The 18,335-nt window shown below is 38.7% G+C and overlaps 1 long non-coding RNA gene across 1 annotated transcript; it reads left to right on the forward strand.

The window, feature by feature from the left end:
• The first annotated feature begins 4,649 nt into the window (after positions 1–4,649).
• Positions 4,650–15,964, forward strand: LOC135291048 (uncharacterized). The gene is made up of 4 exons (XR_010353914.1): positions 4,650–4,737; positions 5,744–5,866; positions 13,495–13,648; positions 14,181–15,964. It is a non-coding gene; the product is annotated as an uncharacterized LOC135291048 (long non-coding RNA).
• Positions 15,965–18,335: the final 2,371 nt, after the last annotated feature.

The raw sequence follows: 18,335 nt of genomic DNA on the forward strand, positions 1-18,335 counted from the left end.
AGCATCAACAGAGGCAGGAATAGAGAAGAAACAAAATATCATTGAGTCCCTGAGCAAACCCTTTCTCCTTAAATGTTGCATTTATCTCAAGTAGTACTGTAGAACAGGACACATTTCAAAGAAAGGCCAGAAAAATCATGGTTATTGCAGCAGCTATCATGAAAGAAAAGCCTCAGTGGCACCCTAAATACAGTCCTAAGTTTTCAGACCTCAGGAAGATAAGATGAAGAATTGGCAAATCCCAAGTGGTGTGATGAAGGTGAATATTACGTGATTACATTTTTCAAGATGTAGTTGCTGAGAGCAACAGAAAATGCATGCTCTGGAAGCAACAAAACAAGACAACCCTCTTCAATTTAGCTGTGTAACATTACCAAAGCTTCTTGTGGGCAGTAGGAATGAAAATGGATTGAAGAATTGCTGGACATCTACTGAAATCTACGGAATAATTTTTAAAAGTAAGACACCATTACACTGGGGAGGTACCCCAACAATTGGTTTACATCCCACATGAGGGTGGGAAAAGACTCAGTTTATTATTATGTGTTCCTCCTGTCCTTGTCCTTCTCCAGACACCTGTTACAAGTGGATCCTGGAGTTGGGATACCTTCGATCTATCAGGGTAAAACCACTCACCTAGTTATTTGACTGCAGACTTGATTTTTCAGCAGTACCATTGCTAACAATAAGAATTTATCATGTACTATGAAGTATTAATTGCAATGCGAACAACACTTTTTAAGATTAGTATCTAAACAATATTGCTTCTGAAGTGAAAATAGTTGGTTGGGTTGTTTTTTTTTTTTTAATGTGTAGTTTTGTTGATGAACAAAAAATGACCTGACAATGAAATTTCACATATTTCAAGTAAACGCAATCTTAAATAAAAGTCTCATTAAAATGGAGATTAAAGAGATTTAAATAGTCCATGTTCTTACTTTTTCACTATTGAGTATTTTTTGAAATTGTTAATGGTTTTGGTATAACTGTTTTTCTATTTGTTACTTTCTGTCTCATATAAAATTTGCTTAGGATTTACTGTAATATCTAGTGAAAATAACTGTAACAATATGTAATGCACAAAGTATACAAAGTGATGGAAAAGAAATATTTGTGCTCATACATTTTTCAGTTATCATCAAGTGATTTTCTATGAAATTAACCAGATGCGCAACTCCTATTCCCAAAGTGACTTAAATAAATATCAGGTGTTTGTGATAGCAATGACAGGTTAAAGTCCTCAAGTTTTTTGAGGCAACTTAAGAAATATGGAACTACACTGAAGATATAAATGGAACTAATTGTATAGTTCCCCTATTAAAAGTCAGATAAAAAAAAATGCTGCAGATTGTACAACCTCTGTTAAGGTCCCTTTGTTGCTTTGCAGTGGTCCCCAAAATCTCCTGTGGTGAAGGTCTTTGCTTCAGGAGGTACTGTTACAGTTTGGCAGGCTTCTTATACAGAAAGATTATCATGTCCCAAAGCTTTCAAAAGTGTAGATTATATGTGAGGAACGGGTTGCTAATGTCCTGTATATGCATTTATAAATCCTGTCTCCATAGCAAGTCAAATGACAAAATGCTCCCTCTGCAGGGGTGGGCAGGACAGCTCAACACTGTCTTCACTTTTGGAATTTTAACTACAACGTCAACTTCTTTTAAGCTCCTACATGCTTATTCATGTATGTTCACAGTATGTATGTTCTTCTTTAAACAAAAATAAACAAAATCTGTCTTTCCCAAAAGCTTAAGCCTGGGATAGAAAGAAATGTATAAGCCATTAGCTCCAAAATTAAATTGTCATGCAAATTATTACATAATTGATTTAGAGAAATAAGAAAGAAAGAGAATCCTAAAAAATCCTAAAAAAATACCCAACAAAGCTTGCTGCTGTTTGTTACCATCATGCAGCACAAACCACATTGCATAAACAACATATTCATAATTATCTTTAACAATAAAAACAAGGATAAAAAAAAACCCCACCAAGTAAGAGAACAGTCAGCCACTTCACTGGTGTCTCTGAAGACCTTTTTTGGATGAGAGTTGGAAACAGAGGCTTACACTGAGAATGGCTACTTAACTGGTGGGTGTGATGTTACCTCAATGCACCAGAGAGAAACAAATACTACAGAAAAATGAGTAAAGATTTTAGTCTGTAGTGGATCCCAGACCAATTTCTGGGGATAACGTAACAAATAAATAACAGAAAAGAGTGACAACAAGTGCATCTTATGCCACAGGAAAACATTTTAAAATCACCTGTTCATCAGACATCATTTAAGGGATTGGAATCCGACAAATGAATAATAAATCCCACTAATCTTTCTGCAAAACAAGTACTTTCGTTCAAAGTAAGATGGGAGTCTTCATGTTCACATAGCCTGAGTTTTTTGTCGTCAGAAACACTGTTGAACAACAACATTTCTTATTTTTGATGCTTTTGTGGTCTCCTCCACTTGTCTTTTTCTTATTCACTTGTCTTAAGCTCTGAGTTTGGGAAGACAAATAAACAAAATTAAAACAGCACATGTAGAGTACATGATGAGTTAGATGAACTGGAGGATACAGATGCAGAATATTGGAAATGTGACATTCCATCTCAGGCAGAAGGGGTGAAAAACCTTAGCAATCTGAGGTAAAGCTATCTGTAATGTCAAAAAATCAGGTTTCTGTGAAGAAACATTTGATTGTCTTAAGTGACTGGGAAGCTGCAGGTTGTTTCAGTTGTACAGGTCACCTGTGCTCAATCCAATAAGGGATCAAGAGTATCTGTAGATAAGACTAACAGAGTCAATCTAACACAGGCATAAGGCAGCCAGTTGCCTATTTTAGAAAACCACCATTCATCCTGTTAAGCTATTTATACAGTGATAATATTCTGAATATAGAGATATTTGTACTAGGAGCTTCCTTATCTTATGCACTCAATAAACATTGTGTGCCACATTAATTGTATTTAGCAGACAGCTAATTTATCCCCAATTGATCTTGGGAAGCTATAATTCACCTCAGACATGTGAGTAATTGCCTCCTCTTTCTGTTACGACAACACCATATAGAAATGCTACAGGATTACTGGGATATTTGCCATAATAATCACTGACGAGTAAAGAGCCCCATCCCAGGAAGGTTTGACATAAACATTGTGCTTTCAGTACAGTGACACAGTACTTACAGTTTAGGAGTGCATTGTCATTATAAACTGAATCATAAATAGATTCTTTTGTTATCCATACTGATTAATAACCCTGTATACTGTAGGGCAAAGGTACTAGAGCAAAATTATTAATAATTTGAATTTAAAAATTTTCTAAATTCCTGTATCCACAGTACCTAAACAAAAAAAAAAAATAAATATATACCTCTCAAACTATAAGCAGGGCAACTCACCATTACATTTGCATTTGACACACTAGTTTAAGCTAATGCTTCCATTAAACCCTTATATATTTATTCCTGTGTTTTTTGTAGTATCATGTGGTCTGCTGATTATGTAGCTCCATCTCTCATAAGTATCACCAGAAAATAAGAGCAGATAGTTATAGAGGCAGAGTAACACCAGTAGAAGCAGGGAGACAGGGATGTCATGCATGATTGCACACCCATTCTTAAAAAGTAATACAATGCAAACATCTAGAGCCAGCTGGCACATCAACCCTCAAATTGTACAACATCTTTTGGAGCATCTTTTGTCAAAGTAATCACAAAGTTGCTTACAACTTTTTCTGCTACACTCCAGAAGTTGTGCAGGACTATGTTGGGGATTAGGTTTCTTTCCATTTGTTCCTTTTTACTTACACAATTTTTTCCAAGAAGTTGCTAGGAAATACTAACAATTGGGTACTTAAGAAAACAAAAGAAGTCGCCCAGTGTCCTGATCGCCAAGTAAATTGTATTCTATTTGCCATCTGTATGGCAGTTGTCTCCTGTTAAGTGGGCACCTTTCCTGATCTCTCCCACAACCACTCCTCCCTCTGGGAAGACATCTGCTGCTAACAGGCTATGGAATGTCACTGCATGACTGATAAGAGCTACAGCATCCCATTGTGGGGTGCTCCACCCAGAGGGAGGAGCCAAGCATTCCTACCCAGATAGAATCTGGAGCATTAGCACAGTTTCTCCACTGGATTTCCCAGGAAGAGGAACAGTTGCTCCCCCACTGGATCTTCAGAGAAAGACTACACCCTTCTACAGGATCCCTGCTCCAACAGAATCACACCTGATACTCCAGGAGGACTGCAGCAACATTTCCAACTGGTCTGCTAGCAGCACCCTGATCAACAGGGTGTCAGGTTGTGTTCTGACTCTGTCAGTGTTGTTTTAGTTTAGTGCATTGTTTATTTTACCTTTTTATTTTCTTACCTATTAAAGAACTGTTATTTCCTGCGCCCATATTTGTTGTCTGAGAGCTCCTTAATTAAAAAATTTATAGCAATTTGGAGGGGGGGGGTGGGGGGGGTTACATTTTCTATTTCATGGGGAGCTCTTGCCTATCTTTCCAAACGAAGACACCAAGGTCAGGGGAGGAGGGCATCTGGTTGCACTTCTCTTATCTGGGAGTTTCTCTCCAAAGGGCAGAAATACTGCAGGAATTGGGCAGATAAAGGATGGGGCAGGGCTACTCTTTCTCTCTCTCTCTCTCTCTCTCTCTCTCGGCTTTGGAAGAGGATGGCTGGAGTTGCTGCTTGGGGAAGGGAATTTGCTGCTGCCACTGGAGCTGCTTCTTCTGCCGTGGGTGAGCCTTTGCCACTGAACTGAGACCTCATTATGACCCACCTCTCTAAAAGAGGGACCCATCCCCGTCTGCTCGGGTGCCCGGGGTCCTGAGCTCGCCTCTCCCTGCCCTGCTGGGAGCCGGGCCGCCCCCGCTGCTTCTTCGGCACTGCTCCGAGTTTTCACTGCAGCCCCGCACCCGCTGCCTGCCGAGACTCCTGCCGTCCCAGCTTGGTGCTCCTCAGAGTCCTGCTGGGGCACCGGGATCGGCTCCCCAGGGTTTGTGGAGCGAAGCCTCTCTCCCCTCCCTTCCCGTCCGTGCCCGGCCGCCATCACGGCGCTCCGAGCCCGCGCACAGCGCCCCCTGCAGGCGCGGGGGAATCAACGCCCCTGCCCCGCCCGCCGGGAGCCAGCAGCGCCCCCTGCCGGCCGCGCCCGGCACTGCAGCCGAGGGAAAGCGCCCGGGCCGGGAAGGGCGGGGCCGGGCCCGGCTCTGCGCGGTGTCAGGGCCGCAGCCGTGCTTGGTCGTTTGCTTTATCGCACACACTGGCAAAGAACTGTTATTCCTTCCTCATCTCTTTGCCTGAGAGCCCCTTAATGTCAGAATTATAATAATTTGGTGGAAGGGAGTTTATATTTTCCATTCCAAGGGAGGCTCCTGCCTTCCTTAGCAGACACCTGCATTTCAAACCGAGAGGTTCCAAAACCAATAGTTTCCAAACACTGCTTTGCCCAAGTAAATGGGGACAATGGAAGCAAAAGGCGTCCTTTAAATAAAAACCTAGTGTAATTTAAAATTTCATGGTGCTAAATAATTTTTCTCAGTTGTTATGAGAATAATAGTTTAGAACATTATTGGAAATACTAGAAGAAGAAAATAGTAGAACAAAATTAAATTAAAACTGAAATGAAGAGAAAATATTCATTGTGTCTGCAGCAAGTGAAAATTCCCTACCGAAAAATTTGGTACACCAAGAAAATCTTGTACTTTTCAAAGTAGTAATTGTATTTTTATCTTTATTTATTAGCTCCCTCTAATTAGTGACAAAGCTGTAATGATGGGTGAAATCACCTTCAAGAGGACAGGTGGCCTTCATTACAATCTCCATGCATTGTTCGCTGAACCTGAAAATCTCACCAGAAATACAGAGGTTCGTACTAGATTAACAGAACCAGTGAGGTTTGGTTGATAATCTTAAAACTGCTAGATATATTACACAAATTCTTGCCAAGAGTTTAATTTTGTTTTAAGACAATTTGAAGTATTTTTTTCTCTGTTTTGGCCTTTTATTTTCATTCCTTCCTAAGGGTGTAGGAACAGACTGCTGAGTTCATCTGCTTTATGTCAGTCAGAAATGTCTCTGTACAGGGAAGAAAGAAATACTGCTAACGGAAAATACTGATTTAAGAAAAACAGCAAAATTATTCTGAGCATATGATAATTTCTTCTCAGTATTTGAAAACTAATGAAACCACTGAAAACAAACTATTTAAAAGAGTAATTAAATCCATAAAACAGAGCAGATTGAATTTTCAGTTGCTTTTGTAAAATTCACAAGGAAAATTGCTTAATAACAAATTTTATGCAGATATCTAATTTTTCCAGAACTTTAATTCACAACAAATTTTCTTCCTTTCTTACATTTTCCCAAAGTACTTCAACTTGACTGAATGAAGAAGGACTAGTTGTGGACCAAGACTTTGTAAAGGTTATGAAAGCACATGACTATAATTTTTAAAAGGATTTGAGCATTAGTTAAATCAATGATAGCTTCTGAAATTTGGTGCATCTCTCTGATAAGATTTTTTTTTAATTACACTTTTTTAATGGCAAAGGATACGTTTAAGATTCTCTTTCTTCTAATTAAAGTCTCACTGACATTTTAGAGTACAATTCAATTGCTACTGCACATTTGAAGTGCCTCAAAAAACTTACGGACCATTAAAAAAAGATAGTTTTACTTTCCTTCATAGATGCTTTCATACTGTAGAGAAAAGAAATCAAAGCAAAACTAGATTAAATCTGTTGTCCCACTCTGGCATGGCTCAAAGTATGTGCCAAAACCCAGGACCTTTCATTTTTGTATGTAAAATGTGTTAATTTGTCCCCGCCAAGCCCACAGGAGTATTTGCAATGAGCTGACTGCCTGAAGTCAAGCCTCAAATTAAATGAGACATTAGTAATCAAAAAGCTGTTTAAGGATGTTTTTGCAGTTACATTTTATACCTAAAAGTATTTTGGAACTGTGGTATTTCACATAATTTTATAACTAAATATTTTTCAGTCATTTACTTTTAAAAGTAACCATTATTTCACTATTTATTAATTTTAACTATTTTAAATTTTAATTGCAGTAAATTTTTACAATTGTAAAAATACCCCATGCATTTTACACCAGCATGGAAAATCACATATACACAAGTAAGCAAATGCATAAGTACTATTTAAATTCCTATGCTTTTTGTTATAATCAGCATGTACTTAGTAAAATGATACATTAAAGTATCAGTAAATTTCTGTAAATCAAATATAATTTATAGCTATGCAATAAGACCAAACATGTCTGTATATATGTGTTTCTACACAAATACATACAAAAAACTAGCAGTGATTTTTCTACTCAGCAAATTGTATCAGCCTATGAGTTTGTATATAACTAAGTAACCTGCTCACTCTCATGGAGGGCAAGAAGGGATAATTGTGTTAAATAATTAATTAACAGGATGATAGTGTAACAATGATATCTGAACAATATGGCAGAATTTCAAGGTCTCATCTGGAAAAAAACTGTACCAGTGCTTTTTGCTGATTACATTTAGATATAATTTCCAATACATTAGAGAATTTACTATGCCCTTCAAGAGCTAGTAATGCATCAATTCAAGGCATTTAGTTTTGAAAGTATTTTAAATATTACCAAGGAGACAATTTTCTTCCTGTCTGATGATGTCCTTTCGGCTCCAGTATCAAAATCATTTCATGTGTTTTGTAACCATAAAACCATATCTGAATGCCTCATCCTTCACAAATGCAAGTTAAACTTCACTTGTGATTAAATTTGAATGAAAGGATATCGCTGATTTCTAACAGACTTGATGGACATCTGTCTTTGTTGTGATGCCTACAGAAATTGAATTCCTTAACAAGTAAATCACTCTGAACAAAAAATGCTAATAAATGGGAGAGCTTTATGGGATGGAGATGAAAAGCATGTTCTCCATTGTACAAAGCCCCTGCAGCAAGGGTGTAGCCAGCTGAAGAAGTAAATAATAAAATTGTTTTTCAAATGAAAAAACAAGCCTTCAGGCTTCCATCTACCTAAAATAGCCATTTTTAGGGTATTGCTCTGTAGAGGTTCTAGAGGGACTTGTGGACTGTTCAGCATGGATCCGGAGCACGGCTCTGCTCAGGTGCTGTACAGCCCCACAGAAAGGTACCAGCTCACAGGCTTCTTAAAAATCAGTCTGGAAAATCAGATTCTTTGAAAGACGCACCTTTCTGGGGACAAGCTAGCTAGGACACTGAAACCTCAAAGACTCCAAAAACAAAAATTCTGAAAACCACATCCCATGCATCACTACTTTGTGCCACTCCTGACATGCATGGAACACCGGGTATGAACCATTTCTCAGCCACCTGCAGTGCTCCTGGCCCTGAAATTGTCCTGGATGCTGCTATTGCAATGAAACTGGTGTGGAAAACTCATAGCCAACTCAAGTCTAAACCGGCAGCTAGATCATTAGGGCAGCTGTGAGAAAAAATTTATGAAGTTTAAGGCCAGACGGGACCATTCGATCATCTAGTCTGACCTTGTGTACATCACAGGCCATTACATTTCATCTTGTTATGACTATATCTTGCTCCATTAACTTTGTTTTATTTATGTGTGCTCTTCTGTCAGGCAGCCAGACCTAAAGTCAACACAGGGAGAGGCAAATACTTATCACTTCCCTTAGAATTGTGTCTAATTGTTCATCCTGGATCAAGTAAGGAAAGATGTGTCCTCAGTTTCCATCTAAATACATTGGACCTTTTTCCACTTGCTGGCTTGTCCACTGTATCAAAGAGCACTTTATCAAAGATTATTCACTGTATCTTCAGATTATTTCTTGAGACATTTTTTGTTTGGTTTTTTTTTGTCTTCTGAGTATTTCAAGATTTTCTGAGAAAATAAGGAAAAATTATTCTGGTTCTGTCTGGAAGAAGCTCTACTTGTTTCAGTCCTAACACGAGTTTTGAGTTCCTTTGGGTTTTTTCAGTGATATTTTACAGCTGTGAAGGATTCTCCTAGTAGTCTCCTACAGTACAGAGACATAACATTACCTTAATCTTGTCCTCTAATCACTTCTTCCTTGTTCACACACTCATTGCTGTTATTAACTTTGTTATCACATCAGTGGAATTTCTCATGTTGTATTGTTTTTTGCATTGTGACCTCTAATGCTCATTGAGGCCCATTGAGTCCCAGTATGTGTTTTCAAGTACTTTCCTGCCTTCTTTGCTGTTAAGCATACAATCTAGCTGTTATGTACATCCAGGGCTCTGTTGCATGGATTTTTTTTTAATCACTGTACTCACTTCTGTGGTGAGCAAAGGATCAAACTCTTTAGTATGCTCCTATAAATGGTTTGGTTCAGCCTCAGGCTGAAAATGATCACTTTAGAATTGAAAGTGTTAATGTACCACAAAGTAACCCTGGGGTCCCAGAATTAAAGGCACATTTAATACTTGGTCCTTAAGCAATTTCAGTTCAAAAGTTTAAAAATATTTTAAAAAAAATTAGGGTCTTGCATGTTGTTGCCATTCTTAATTTTTAGTCCTCCAGATCTGTGAGATCACATTTTCTGTACTATTTCCATGAAGCCTGAAAACATGGAAAGAAGAAAAGGACAATTGCTTATTCAAATTAAAATGTAAGATATTAAAAATGGAGCTCCTATCATATTGAACTGGATATCCTGATGGACTTGCAGGAGCAGCAGAACTGCAGAGAATTATGGAAATGCTTTCTTTTAAAAGCTACTATTTTCTCAAGTAAATTTAGCAAGGCTAACTTTGTAAACAAACAGTTAATGGGAGATAGGCTTCATGGGATTTCTTCATTCACGTCAGTTTGTTCATCCTGAACATAAGGTCAGTGATCCTCCTTCTTTAGGACTATATCACATCTCCAAGAGATATTATGTTTTGCATCTATATTGGCCACAAAGTGGAATTAGCAAACCAAGTGAACATTATGTCCCTTGCTATAAGCATATTTCATTTAAACCCTCTTATCCCGCCCTTTGTTTCACAGAGGTGTACTTCAGCTTTTGAATGCAACATTGGAAAACAAGAGACAGTGTGCACTGAAGCTGGGAAAATACCATGCTTTATAAATCGAGGGGAAAATCTGGCCTTCATTATAGAAAACTCAGAGTGAAGTCCAGACTCTACTAGAGTCAGTAGAAAAACTCCTATTGACTTTATAGGGGTCATGGGTCTGCTTTGCTTTCTGAGGTGAGTGTTGGAGAGATTAGTTTCTGTGTCTCATGTTTTCTAGGTTATAGGCTCACCAGCCTCCAGTCTGCAAAGCAAAAAAATTGAAACAAATCCAAATAATTATCTTCTCTTAATCTCCAGCATCTCTCTTAGATACAAGCTGCACTGCCATACTTGTTAATAAATCCTGATATTCAGCTAACAGAACACAGAGCAGTGATTCCCGAACTTTTTAACTTCTATTTTTCAAGATAAATATCTTTTTCCCACTCACACCAAGCTTCTCTTTCTCCTCTCTAAATGATGGGCCTGGAATGGAGGTTGCAGATCCAGGGGCAGCCTACTTTCAGCCCTGACATTAAAGCCCTTGGTGAAGGAGCAGTGGGCAAAATAGCTTTAGTCTTTGATGGATGGATACTTTCCTCACTGTATTGCTCCCAGGGCACATCACCAGAGAAAAGCATGATTCCAGGTGAAGGGATGGAGTAAGAGTGACTGATGAATGTACTGTCATTGAGTAGATGTGCTGTCTTTGAGTTATAAAACACTACACTAATGTCCATTCCCCTGAACATCCCATGGTTATGTACACTGCTGCAAATAGGCTATTAACTCAAAGTTCTTTCAACCAAAAAAACTGCAAAAAATCTTTATGTGTGCAAGGAGGAAACTTCTATTCCCCAAACATATCAAAGGTATGTTTGGTGAAAAAGTGTGCTGTGACAGAGAACTACATCTGGACAGGGCACATGAGGGCTGTCTGACTTCTAGCCACAGAGAAGTACTGCAGGAGCAGAGTGCGAGAGAAATGCTGCCCTTGGACCTGCTCCTGGTTCCCTGCAGCCTTTCTCCATGTTTGCTGCTAGACGCTTGTTACACCTCCTGATACCTCTCTATAGGAACCTACTTAAGTGAAAGGCTATCTTAATAATTAATTTCCTTCTGGATCATCTTGCTTGGGTGATCCTTTTTGATTTATCAAGAAGAAAAGAACAAAGCTAAACCAAACCCAACCCAAAACATAAAATGGCACAAGACACAAGTCTTGTCACCTGGCATAAAATAACATTTCTCTTGTGTTTTCAGCTGCCACTCAGAGAGCTGGTGAGGAGAAAGCACTCTTGGTCTCTCCATCCTGAGTCAGGAATTAAATAGAATTTTTGGATGAAGAAGGTCTGGCTTGAAATTCCATTTTAACAACATTCAGATCTTGGATTAGAGATGAATGCAAAGGCTGTAAGATTCTCACTTCCATGAACATTCTGCATGTTCTTGTGATTTCGAAGTCCAAACTCTAAACAAAGCATTTTTATGTTCCAAAAAATGTTTCTTCATTTTCTTTTTCTTCAGCCAGCACTGCCTAACAAAATAGATACAGCTTCAGAAGTCACTGTGGTTGATCCAGAAGTCAATCTCTGAAGTGCTACACAAAGCGAACCAGTGGCTGAATCTCCAGCTGGTACCAATCACTGATCCTCCATATAAGTCAGCAGCCAGTGGGGGTAAATGTGAGATTTATAGTCTGGTTACTGCTGTTTCCCTGGTCTGCTTTGCACAAGAGAAGTGGGTCCTATCAGACATAGAAAAAACAGAGACCCAGATTTAATTTTTTGTGGGTAGTAGCTCCGTGCAGGAAAATTTAAAGGCAGGCCAGGCACAGACTTTCACTTCTGTTGTCCAAAAGTGGAATATGAGTGCTTTTTCCTCACTATGCATAAAACTTAAGAGAGGACATAGACTAATTCTAAATTGTTTCAGGCTCTACATATCTTACTGCATCTGTCAGGGTCTCCTGGAATTCTATAGCAGTCCTAATCTACCCAAGTCCTGGGGTCACTGCTGTCCACAGAAGTTTTATTTACACTTACAAAGTGTTGCTCTAAGTTCAGCTTTTTCTTAGCATTTGGGTAAGTGATTCACATAATGATTCTGCTTATAATGATTGGGAGCAGTTAATTCTGTATTGTTATGAATGCTGGCTGCCCATGAGGACCCCTCCTTGGACACCATGAGTATTAGGGGTGCTTTCGTCATGGCTGCTCCGTACAAGGCTGGAGAGCATAAAAGGTAAGGAAGCAAGCAGGCTGGTGGAAGGATATGGGGTGTCCATGACTTGTGCCTGTATGTGTGTATATGTATGCAAGCAGAGGAACACAGCAGCTCAGGAAAGGGGATTGCCTCCCTAGTTACCCTCTCCTCTCTCTGGCATCTCTAGATTGAGTATGTGGGTATGAGAAAAGAGAGAAAAGGGCTGTCCCTGAGAGCCCTTGTGGATATTGAGTTACCACCAGGAGCCCATTAGCAGTAACACTATTAATCTTCTCACAAACATTTAGAGAATAAACCACAAACCATGCAAGAGCAGGGATGGATGAAGCATTGAAAAGTGGCCTATCTTTCAGAGCCCAGAGGGCAACCACAACTGCAGGGCTCTACCGAGGAGCAAGTGAGCTGTGATCCCTGCATGACACTGGCTTACCAGCAGGACCAAGGTTAAAAAGTGAAATGTGACCTGCAGGAAGACCTGATCTTGCAAATGTCCTAGTTCATTTGGCTCAGGCAGACTCAAGGAGCCAGGCTGGGAAAGAGAACCATTGGAAAGATTCAGTGGTGGCTGCAAGGTCACATAAATCTTGATTAGACATCTGAGGGTTTGCTCCTGATGCATTAATTATTTTTTGTCTTTGATATGAAATTCATCAGGGAAGAAGAATTTTGCAGGGTAAAGTTCTTTATGAAGAGTATATGAAGACTGTCCAGGAATTGTGCCATTTGCTGGTGCCCTTATCTACCACCTGCACCTGATCAGTCTCTTCAGTGTCTTTTAAATATTATTCACTAATGCTGTTGAAGCATCATGTGATTATTTAGCAGCTACTTGGGAAATCAGGAATTAACATGCATGTAACATCATTAATATGGGTGTGTCTCTGTCCTCGGGTGGCTTGAATTCTACCTCATTTATCACCATCTCCAGCAGAGCAAAACCTATTGCTTCTAGTCTGACCTCTAAGGCAGAAAAGAAACTCCAAATAATGTAAAGGAGGAAAAATTTCACTATCCATCATATTGAAAATATTGGTGACATCCTCTAGGTTCATCAGAACTAACAAAACCTGAGATTTTAGTCATTTTTGGTATTGTGGGACATCTTTTCTTGTCTGTGTTTCTTTGGCAGTGGGAGAGGTCACACAGGTTGGTATTGTCTAGGAGGATGGATATTTTCACAGTGACAAAAAGAAGTCAGAAGTTAGTGCTTTTTGCTAACCTCACTGTCTCTGGTGGTGTTTATTTCAGTTCCACATAGAGAAGGATGGGCTCCTGCTTGATGAATCTAAATGACCTCGTAAACCAAGTTTAGGTCTTCAGTATGATGGTACATGGGACATGCACACCATAGTCAAAATGTAGCTGCACACTGAAATGCACCAAAGGGAAGTGCATTGGACAGGTAAGCTAGAGGTGCTCTGACTAACAGGGCCAGCAAAATCTATCCTAAAGCCAAGGCAAACATTCAGAGAATGGCCAGTACTCATCTCCATCTTAGTCTTGCCACTTCTGGACTTGGCTTGGTCAATCCAAGCAAGAGATAGGAGTTTCCTGTTGTACTATTGTGGGGTTAGACCTAATAATAGAAGCACTATTTGAAATTTTAAAAAAAAACCTGACCCTAAAAGCGTACTGAAGGTATAATCAATTTGAAGACAGCAATCATCTCCTGTTTGTTTAAACTGTGGTGTGTACTCAAGCCCATATGTACAGCACAGATGATTAGACTGCTATCCTTCTTGCTGAATATGAAAAGACTGCACATACAAAGAGGATAGCAAACTAATTATCCAGAACACTGGTTTCCAAGATACAGTATATGAAGATTAATGTTTGCATTTTCCCTTAGAATGGAAGATAGTGACCTTAAAAAAATTGCTCTGAATTGCAGTAATGAACAGTGAGAATAAATCAGTTTCTTCTTTCATTTTCAGCCCTACAACATAATCTCCAGCTACATAAGGAGATTTTCACAGCTGGCAGCAGCTATCTCTATGTTTATTATTATGTCTACACATTGAAGTTGGTCCTCTAATCAATACAGCAATAAAAATTACTACTGCACCTGTGGCTTCTCCTCTCCAAACCCAAGTTCTCCCCTTCTCCAACACCAGCATTCTTGGGAGCTGAAGCAGCAGGGCTTGAAAAGTTCCATACAACTTCCCCATGTTGTTTTTTTGACCTCTGGAGGCAATGGAATGGACAATGAGAGATGCCAGGGGGGCAGTGAGCCAGTGGACAATGGGCTGGAGAGACAGTTTCAATGGGCTTGAGAACCTGGCCCATATGCAGGCTGCCTTATGCTCACTAATTTTTACCTGCCCTAACCTAGCAGGTCAGATTCATATAGTATTAGTGTGACAAAACCACCATGGTCTATCATCAAGAATGAAATTCCTCAGAGTTTGCCCCGCATTGGTGATGGTCACTGATTATTAGCTGTCTTTTCAGTGTATGAAGTTGCTATTCAGGCAAATAACTGAAGATAAAATAAAGCCTGAAACTGGCAGAGAGGTAAGCAAAAATAAAATTGAAAAAATAAAAAATTAAGGCTGGCCTTGCTGTGACAAATAGTCACAAGAATAAGTGAGCTTTATTTTTGAAATGTCTCTATAAACAAAGACCCCCACACTCAGTCATTTTCATTATTTCAGTTTGGTTTTGCTCTTGTGCACACTAATAAGATATGACTGTACCTGAACTGCCCTAATGTTAAGAATTTCCTGGCTGCTGGAGAGCTGGTAAACATAGCTGTTATTTTAACAGTCTCCTCAGCAGGCAGGATAGTGAGCCTAAGCTGAGCAGCAGTTTCTCTATCACCCCTACCCAGAGAATATCTGGGAACAGCATGGATTACACACATGAGCAACCTGATCCTGGGCCAGGGAATTCAAAAGTTGAGTCATGTCACCACACAATTCAGCAGTAGGCAAGGTCAAAGATATCAGGATGCACTACTGTAGCACTAAAATCAGGTGCCAACCTATGCATAAGACAATGTCAGTATATAGTTTCAAATACAGAATGCAGCCTGAAATAAATTTATTTTGAACCTTAGGTCCTGTTTGGAAAAGTGCTCCTACAGCGGAGCTTTCAAACTGGAAATTACATCTAGCACATTATCTATAGTTATTGGGCCAGTCTAGTGATGCCCCACAGATTACCTGATTGAATAGGAGTGGAAGAACTGATACTAAAAATAATTTGTAGCTACATTTTTGTGAGTATGAAGAGAGAAAAAGAGCACAAGTAGCACATTGCACATGAAATAAGCCATTTTACAGTTACCTTTTTGTTTAAATTGTTTGGAAATGGATCTGTGAGTTTTTTACCTTGGTGATGTGTTGGGTTTCGGGTTATTTTGCTTTGATTTAATCTTACAAACTGAAAGATGCTCATTTGTGACCCTTTATTGGTTCTTGACTTAAGTGTTTTGGGTGTCGTGATCTTTTTACAAAAAATTACAAGTGAGTGAAGCAACACCCTTTGTACTGACCCTTATCAGACCTTGAAACGTGAGGTTTCAAGAAGCTGCAGAGGTGACCAGTGTATGAAATTTAGTTAGACTGTATTTCACAAAGAATATATCAACAAATCATTCATACAGTATTATCCTCCCAGAATTTTAGGAAATATCAGGTAAGCTTTAAGTTTTTATTATTCTCTCCTATTTTTTTCCTCTTCTTTGTTGTGAAGACATAGTTAAATAACATTCAAGACAAATAAAATAAAAACATTGTTTCTATTTTTTTTTTTTACTCCTACCAAATGTCCTAGCTTCTAACCATAAGCTAACTTGTAATCTTCTACTGCAAAACCATGAGTGCCTAAAATCAACCTCTTACCTGATAAGTAGGTGTATAAACATCTCATGGCTTCATAGGACAAAAGAGCTTTTATTTGTGTGTGCATTGTCTAGCCTGGGTGAACAAACAAGGTTTTCTAACCTTGAGCACCCTTAACAGTCAATGATCAGCTTCTTAGAAATGTTCCAAATAGTTTATTAAAAACTTAATGTGTGGTAAAATTCAATGGTACACTGTTTCACTTTTAACCACCTTTGCTGGTAAAAACTATGACTTATTTTTCCATTTTTTCCCTTGCCTTCAGGTCAAGGGAAACCACAACTGGTTTTGGTCTGCTTGTTTCTTAGCAGTACAGTTAAGAGTATTATCTTAAATTCATGTGTCAGACACTGTGGTGTCTTGAATAAAAGAAGTGGAAAACACCAGTACTGGTACATGTTTCTTCTTTGGGTTAGTTTATTCCAAATATGAAGTAATCACATAATTTCGTACAATTAATTCATTTGCATCTTCTCAATTTCCAAAAATAGGTGCCCTTCTCAGTTGAAATGGTAGTTCTTATTGAAGCAAGAACCTTGCTTTGCTCTTTCACTGCTTGAGCATAGTTGAGTCCAGAACATTTTCCAACTAACTTGTCCAATTTATAAATGGTCAAAGAAGGTACATGCTAGATGTTTTTAAAGATAAATGGACCAATACTTAAAAAGCACTAAGAGCCTTTTCATCTAATATGTTCCCAGAACATCATACTATTTCCAATTATCCTGCTTTTCTTCAAGCCTAGAAACAACAAATGAAAAACAGATGTCACATTCTATTGAAGGCTGCTGATGGAATGGTAGCTGCTCTTGCTTATTGGAAACTGTTTTAGGAGTTATTTCCCTCTCTTTCAGTTACCATGACAATATTTGGCCTAATCCCATGGGGTTTTTTCACATCTAAGAACACTGTGTAGGCAAGTGGAATTATCATAAAAATTAATCCTGTTCAGAACTGATAAGGAATGTCTTAACAGTGCCCTTGTTTTTAAGTGTTTCATTGTTATTATCATTCCTTCAAGAAATGTTATATGGAAAATACAAACCTGTAAATGTCTTTGGTTGCAGAAATTGTTCCCTGAATGTAGTAGGCTGTGCATCATGTTGCCATGAAAATATCCTTTTTGTGTTGATAATATTCCTACAAAGAACAAAGTTAATCTGCCAGATTTACCTATGAAAGTGTAAAGATCAGCTCCCAGATTTATCTGGGTATCAAAAAATTTATTCAATGTACCTTGTGTTTAAAAAACCTAAAAACCCCAAAACGTTCTAGATTTGGCTTCTTTAAAAAACACCTCTAATCTGAAAGCATTAATTTGTACAGATAAATACTATCACAAAGACACTTAGCTATCCTACTTATAAGCCCCCTTCAGTCTCCTTACCAAGTCCCTGTGGTCTGAATTGTAGGCTGTTTAAAAACTTGCTTCTTAAAACCTCATGCAAGAGAGTTACTAATGAGGGGAAAAGGCACATGCACTGAATGGAACGATACCTGTGGCAAATACATTCATCTCAGCTTTCCTTCTGCATGCTAGCAAACAAAAAATTATTATGATGTTCAGGGTCATTTATGTATGTGGAAATCATTGTTGGGGGAATTCAGAGTAGTGTCCTTTAGTACAATCAGCATAAGCTTACTATGCTGTAAAAATGCATGTGAACTAACATGACATGCCTTCTGCTGGGGTTGCAAGTTTGATTACTAAGGGTCATAGTGTTAATTTGATGCATTTAGACTTCTGTAAAATATTTGGTCTGATACCTCATTACATCTTGAATATGAAATCAGAAAAATCCAAAATCAGCATAACCCACATTAATCATAGAATCACACAATTCCTGAATGAAAAAATTATTTGGGTTGGAAGCAACCTTAAAGATCGTGTAGTTCCAACCACCTTTCCCTGCCCATATTGCAGGAATATCTTCCACTACACCAGGTTGCACAATGATCCATCCAGCTTGGCCTTAAACACTTACACGGATGGAGCATCCACAACTTCTCTGGGAAGCCTGTTCCTGTGCCTCACCACCCTCACAGCAGAGTATTTTTTGATATCTAATCAAAACCCTCTCTCTTTCAGTTTCAATTAATTCCCCTCTTTCCTGTCTCTATATATTCTTGTGAAACGTGTCTCTCTGTCTTTCTTGTAGGCTCACTTCAGGTACTGGAAGGTCACAATAACATCAACCCAAAGCCTTCTCCAGGCTGGAAAAAAACAACTGTCTCAGCCTTTTC

This window comes from Passer domesticus, chromosome Z (assembly GCF_036417665.1).
Source record: "Passer domesticus isolate bPasDom1 chromosome Z, bPasDom1.hap1, whole genome shotgun sequence".
Classification (NCBI taxonomy): domain Eukaryota; kingdom Metazoa; phylum Chordata; class Aves; order Passeriformes; family Passeridae; genus Passer; species Passer domesticus.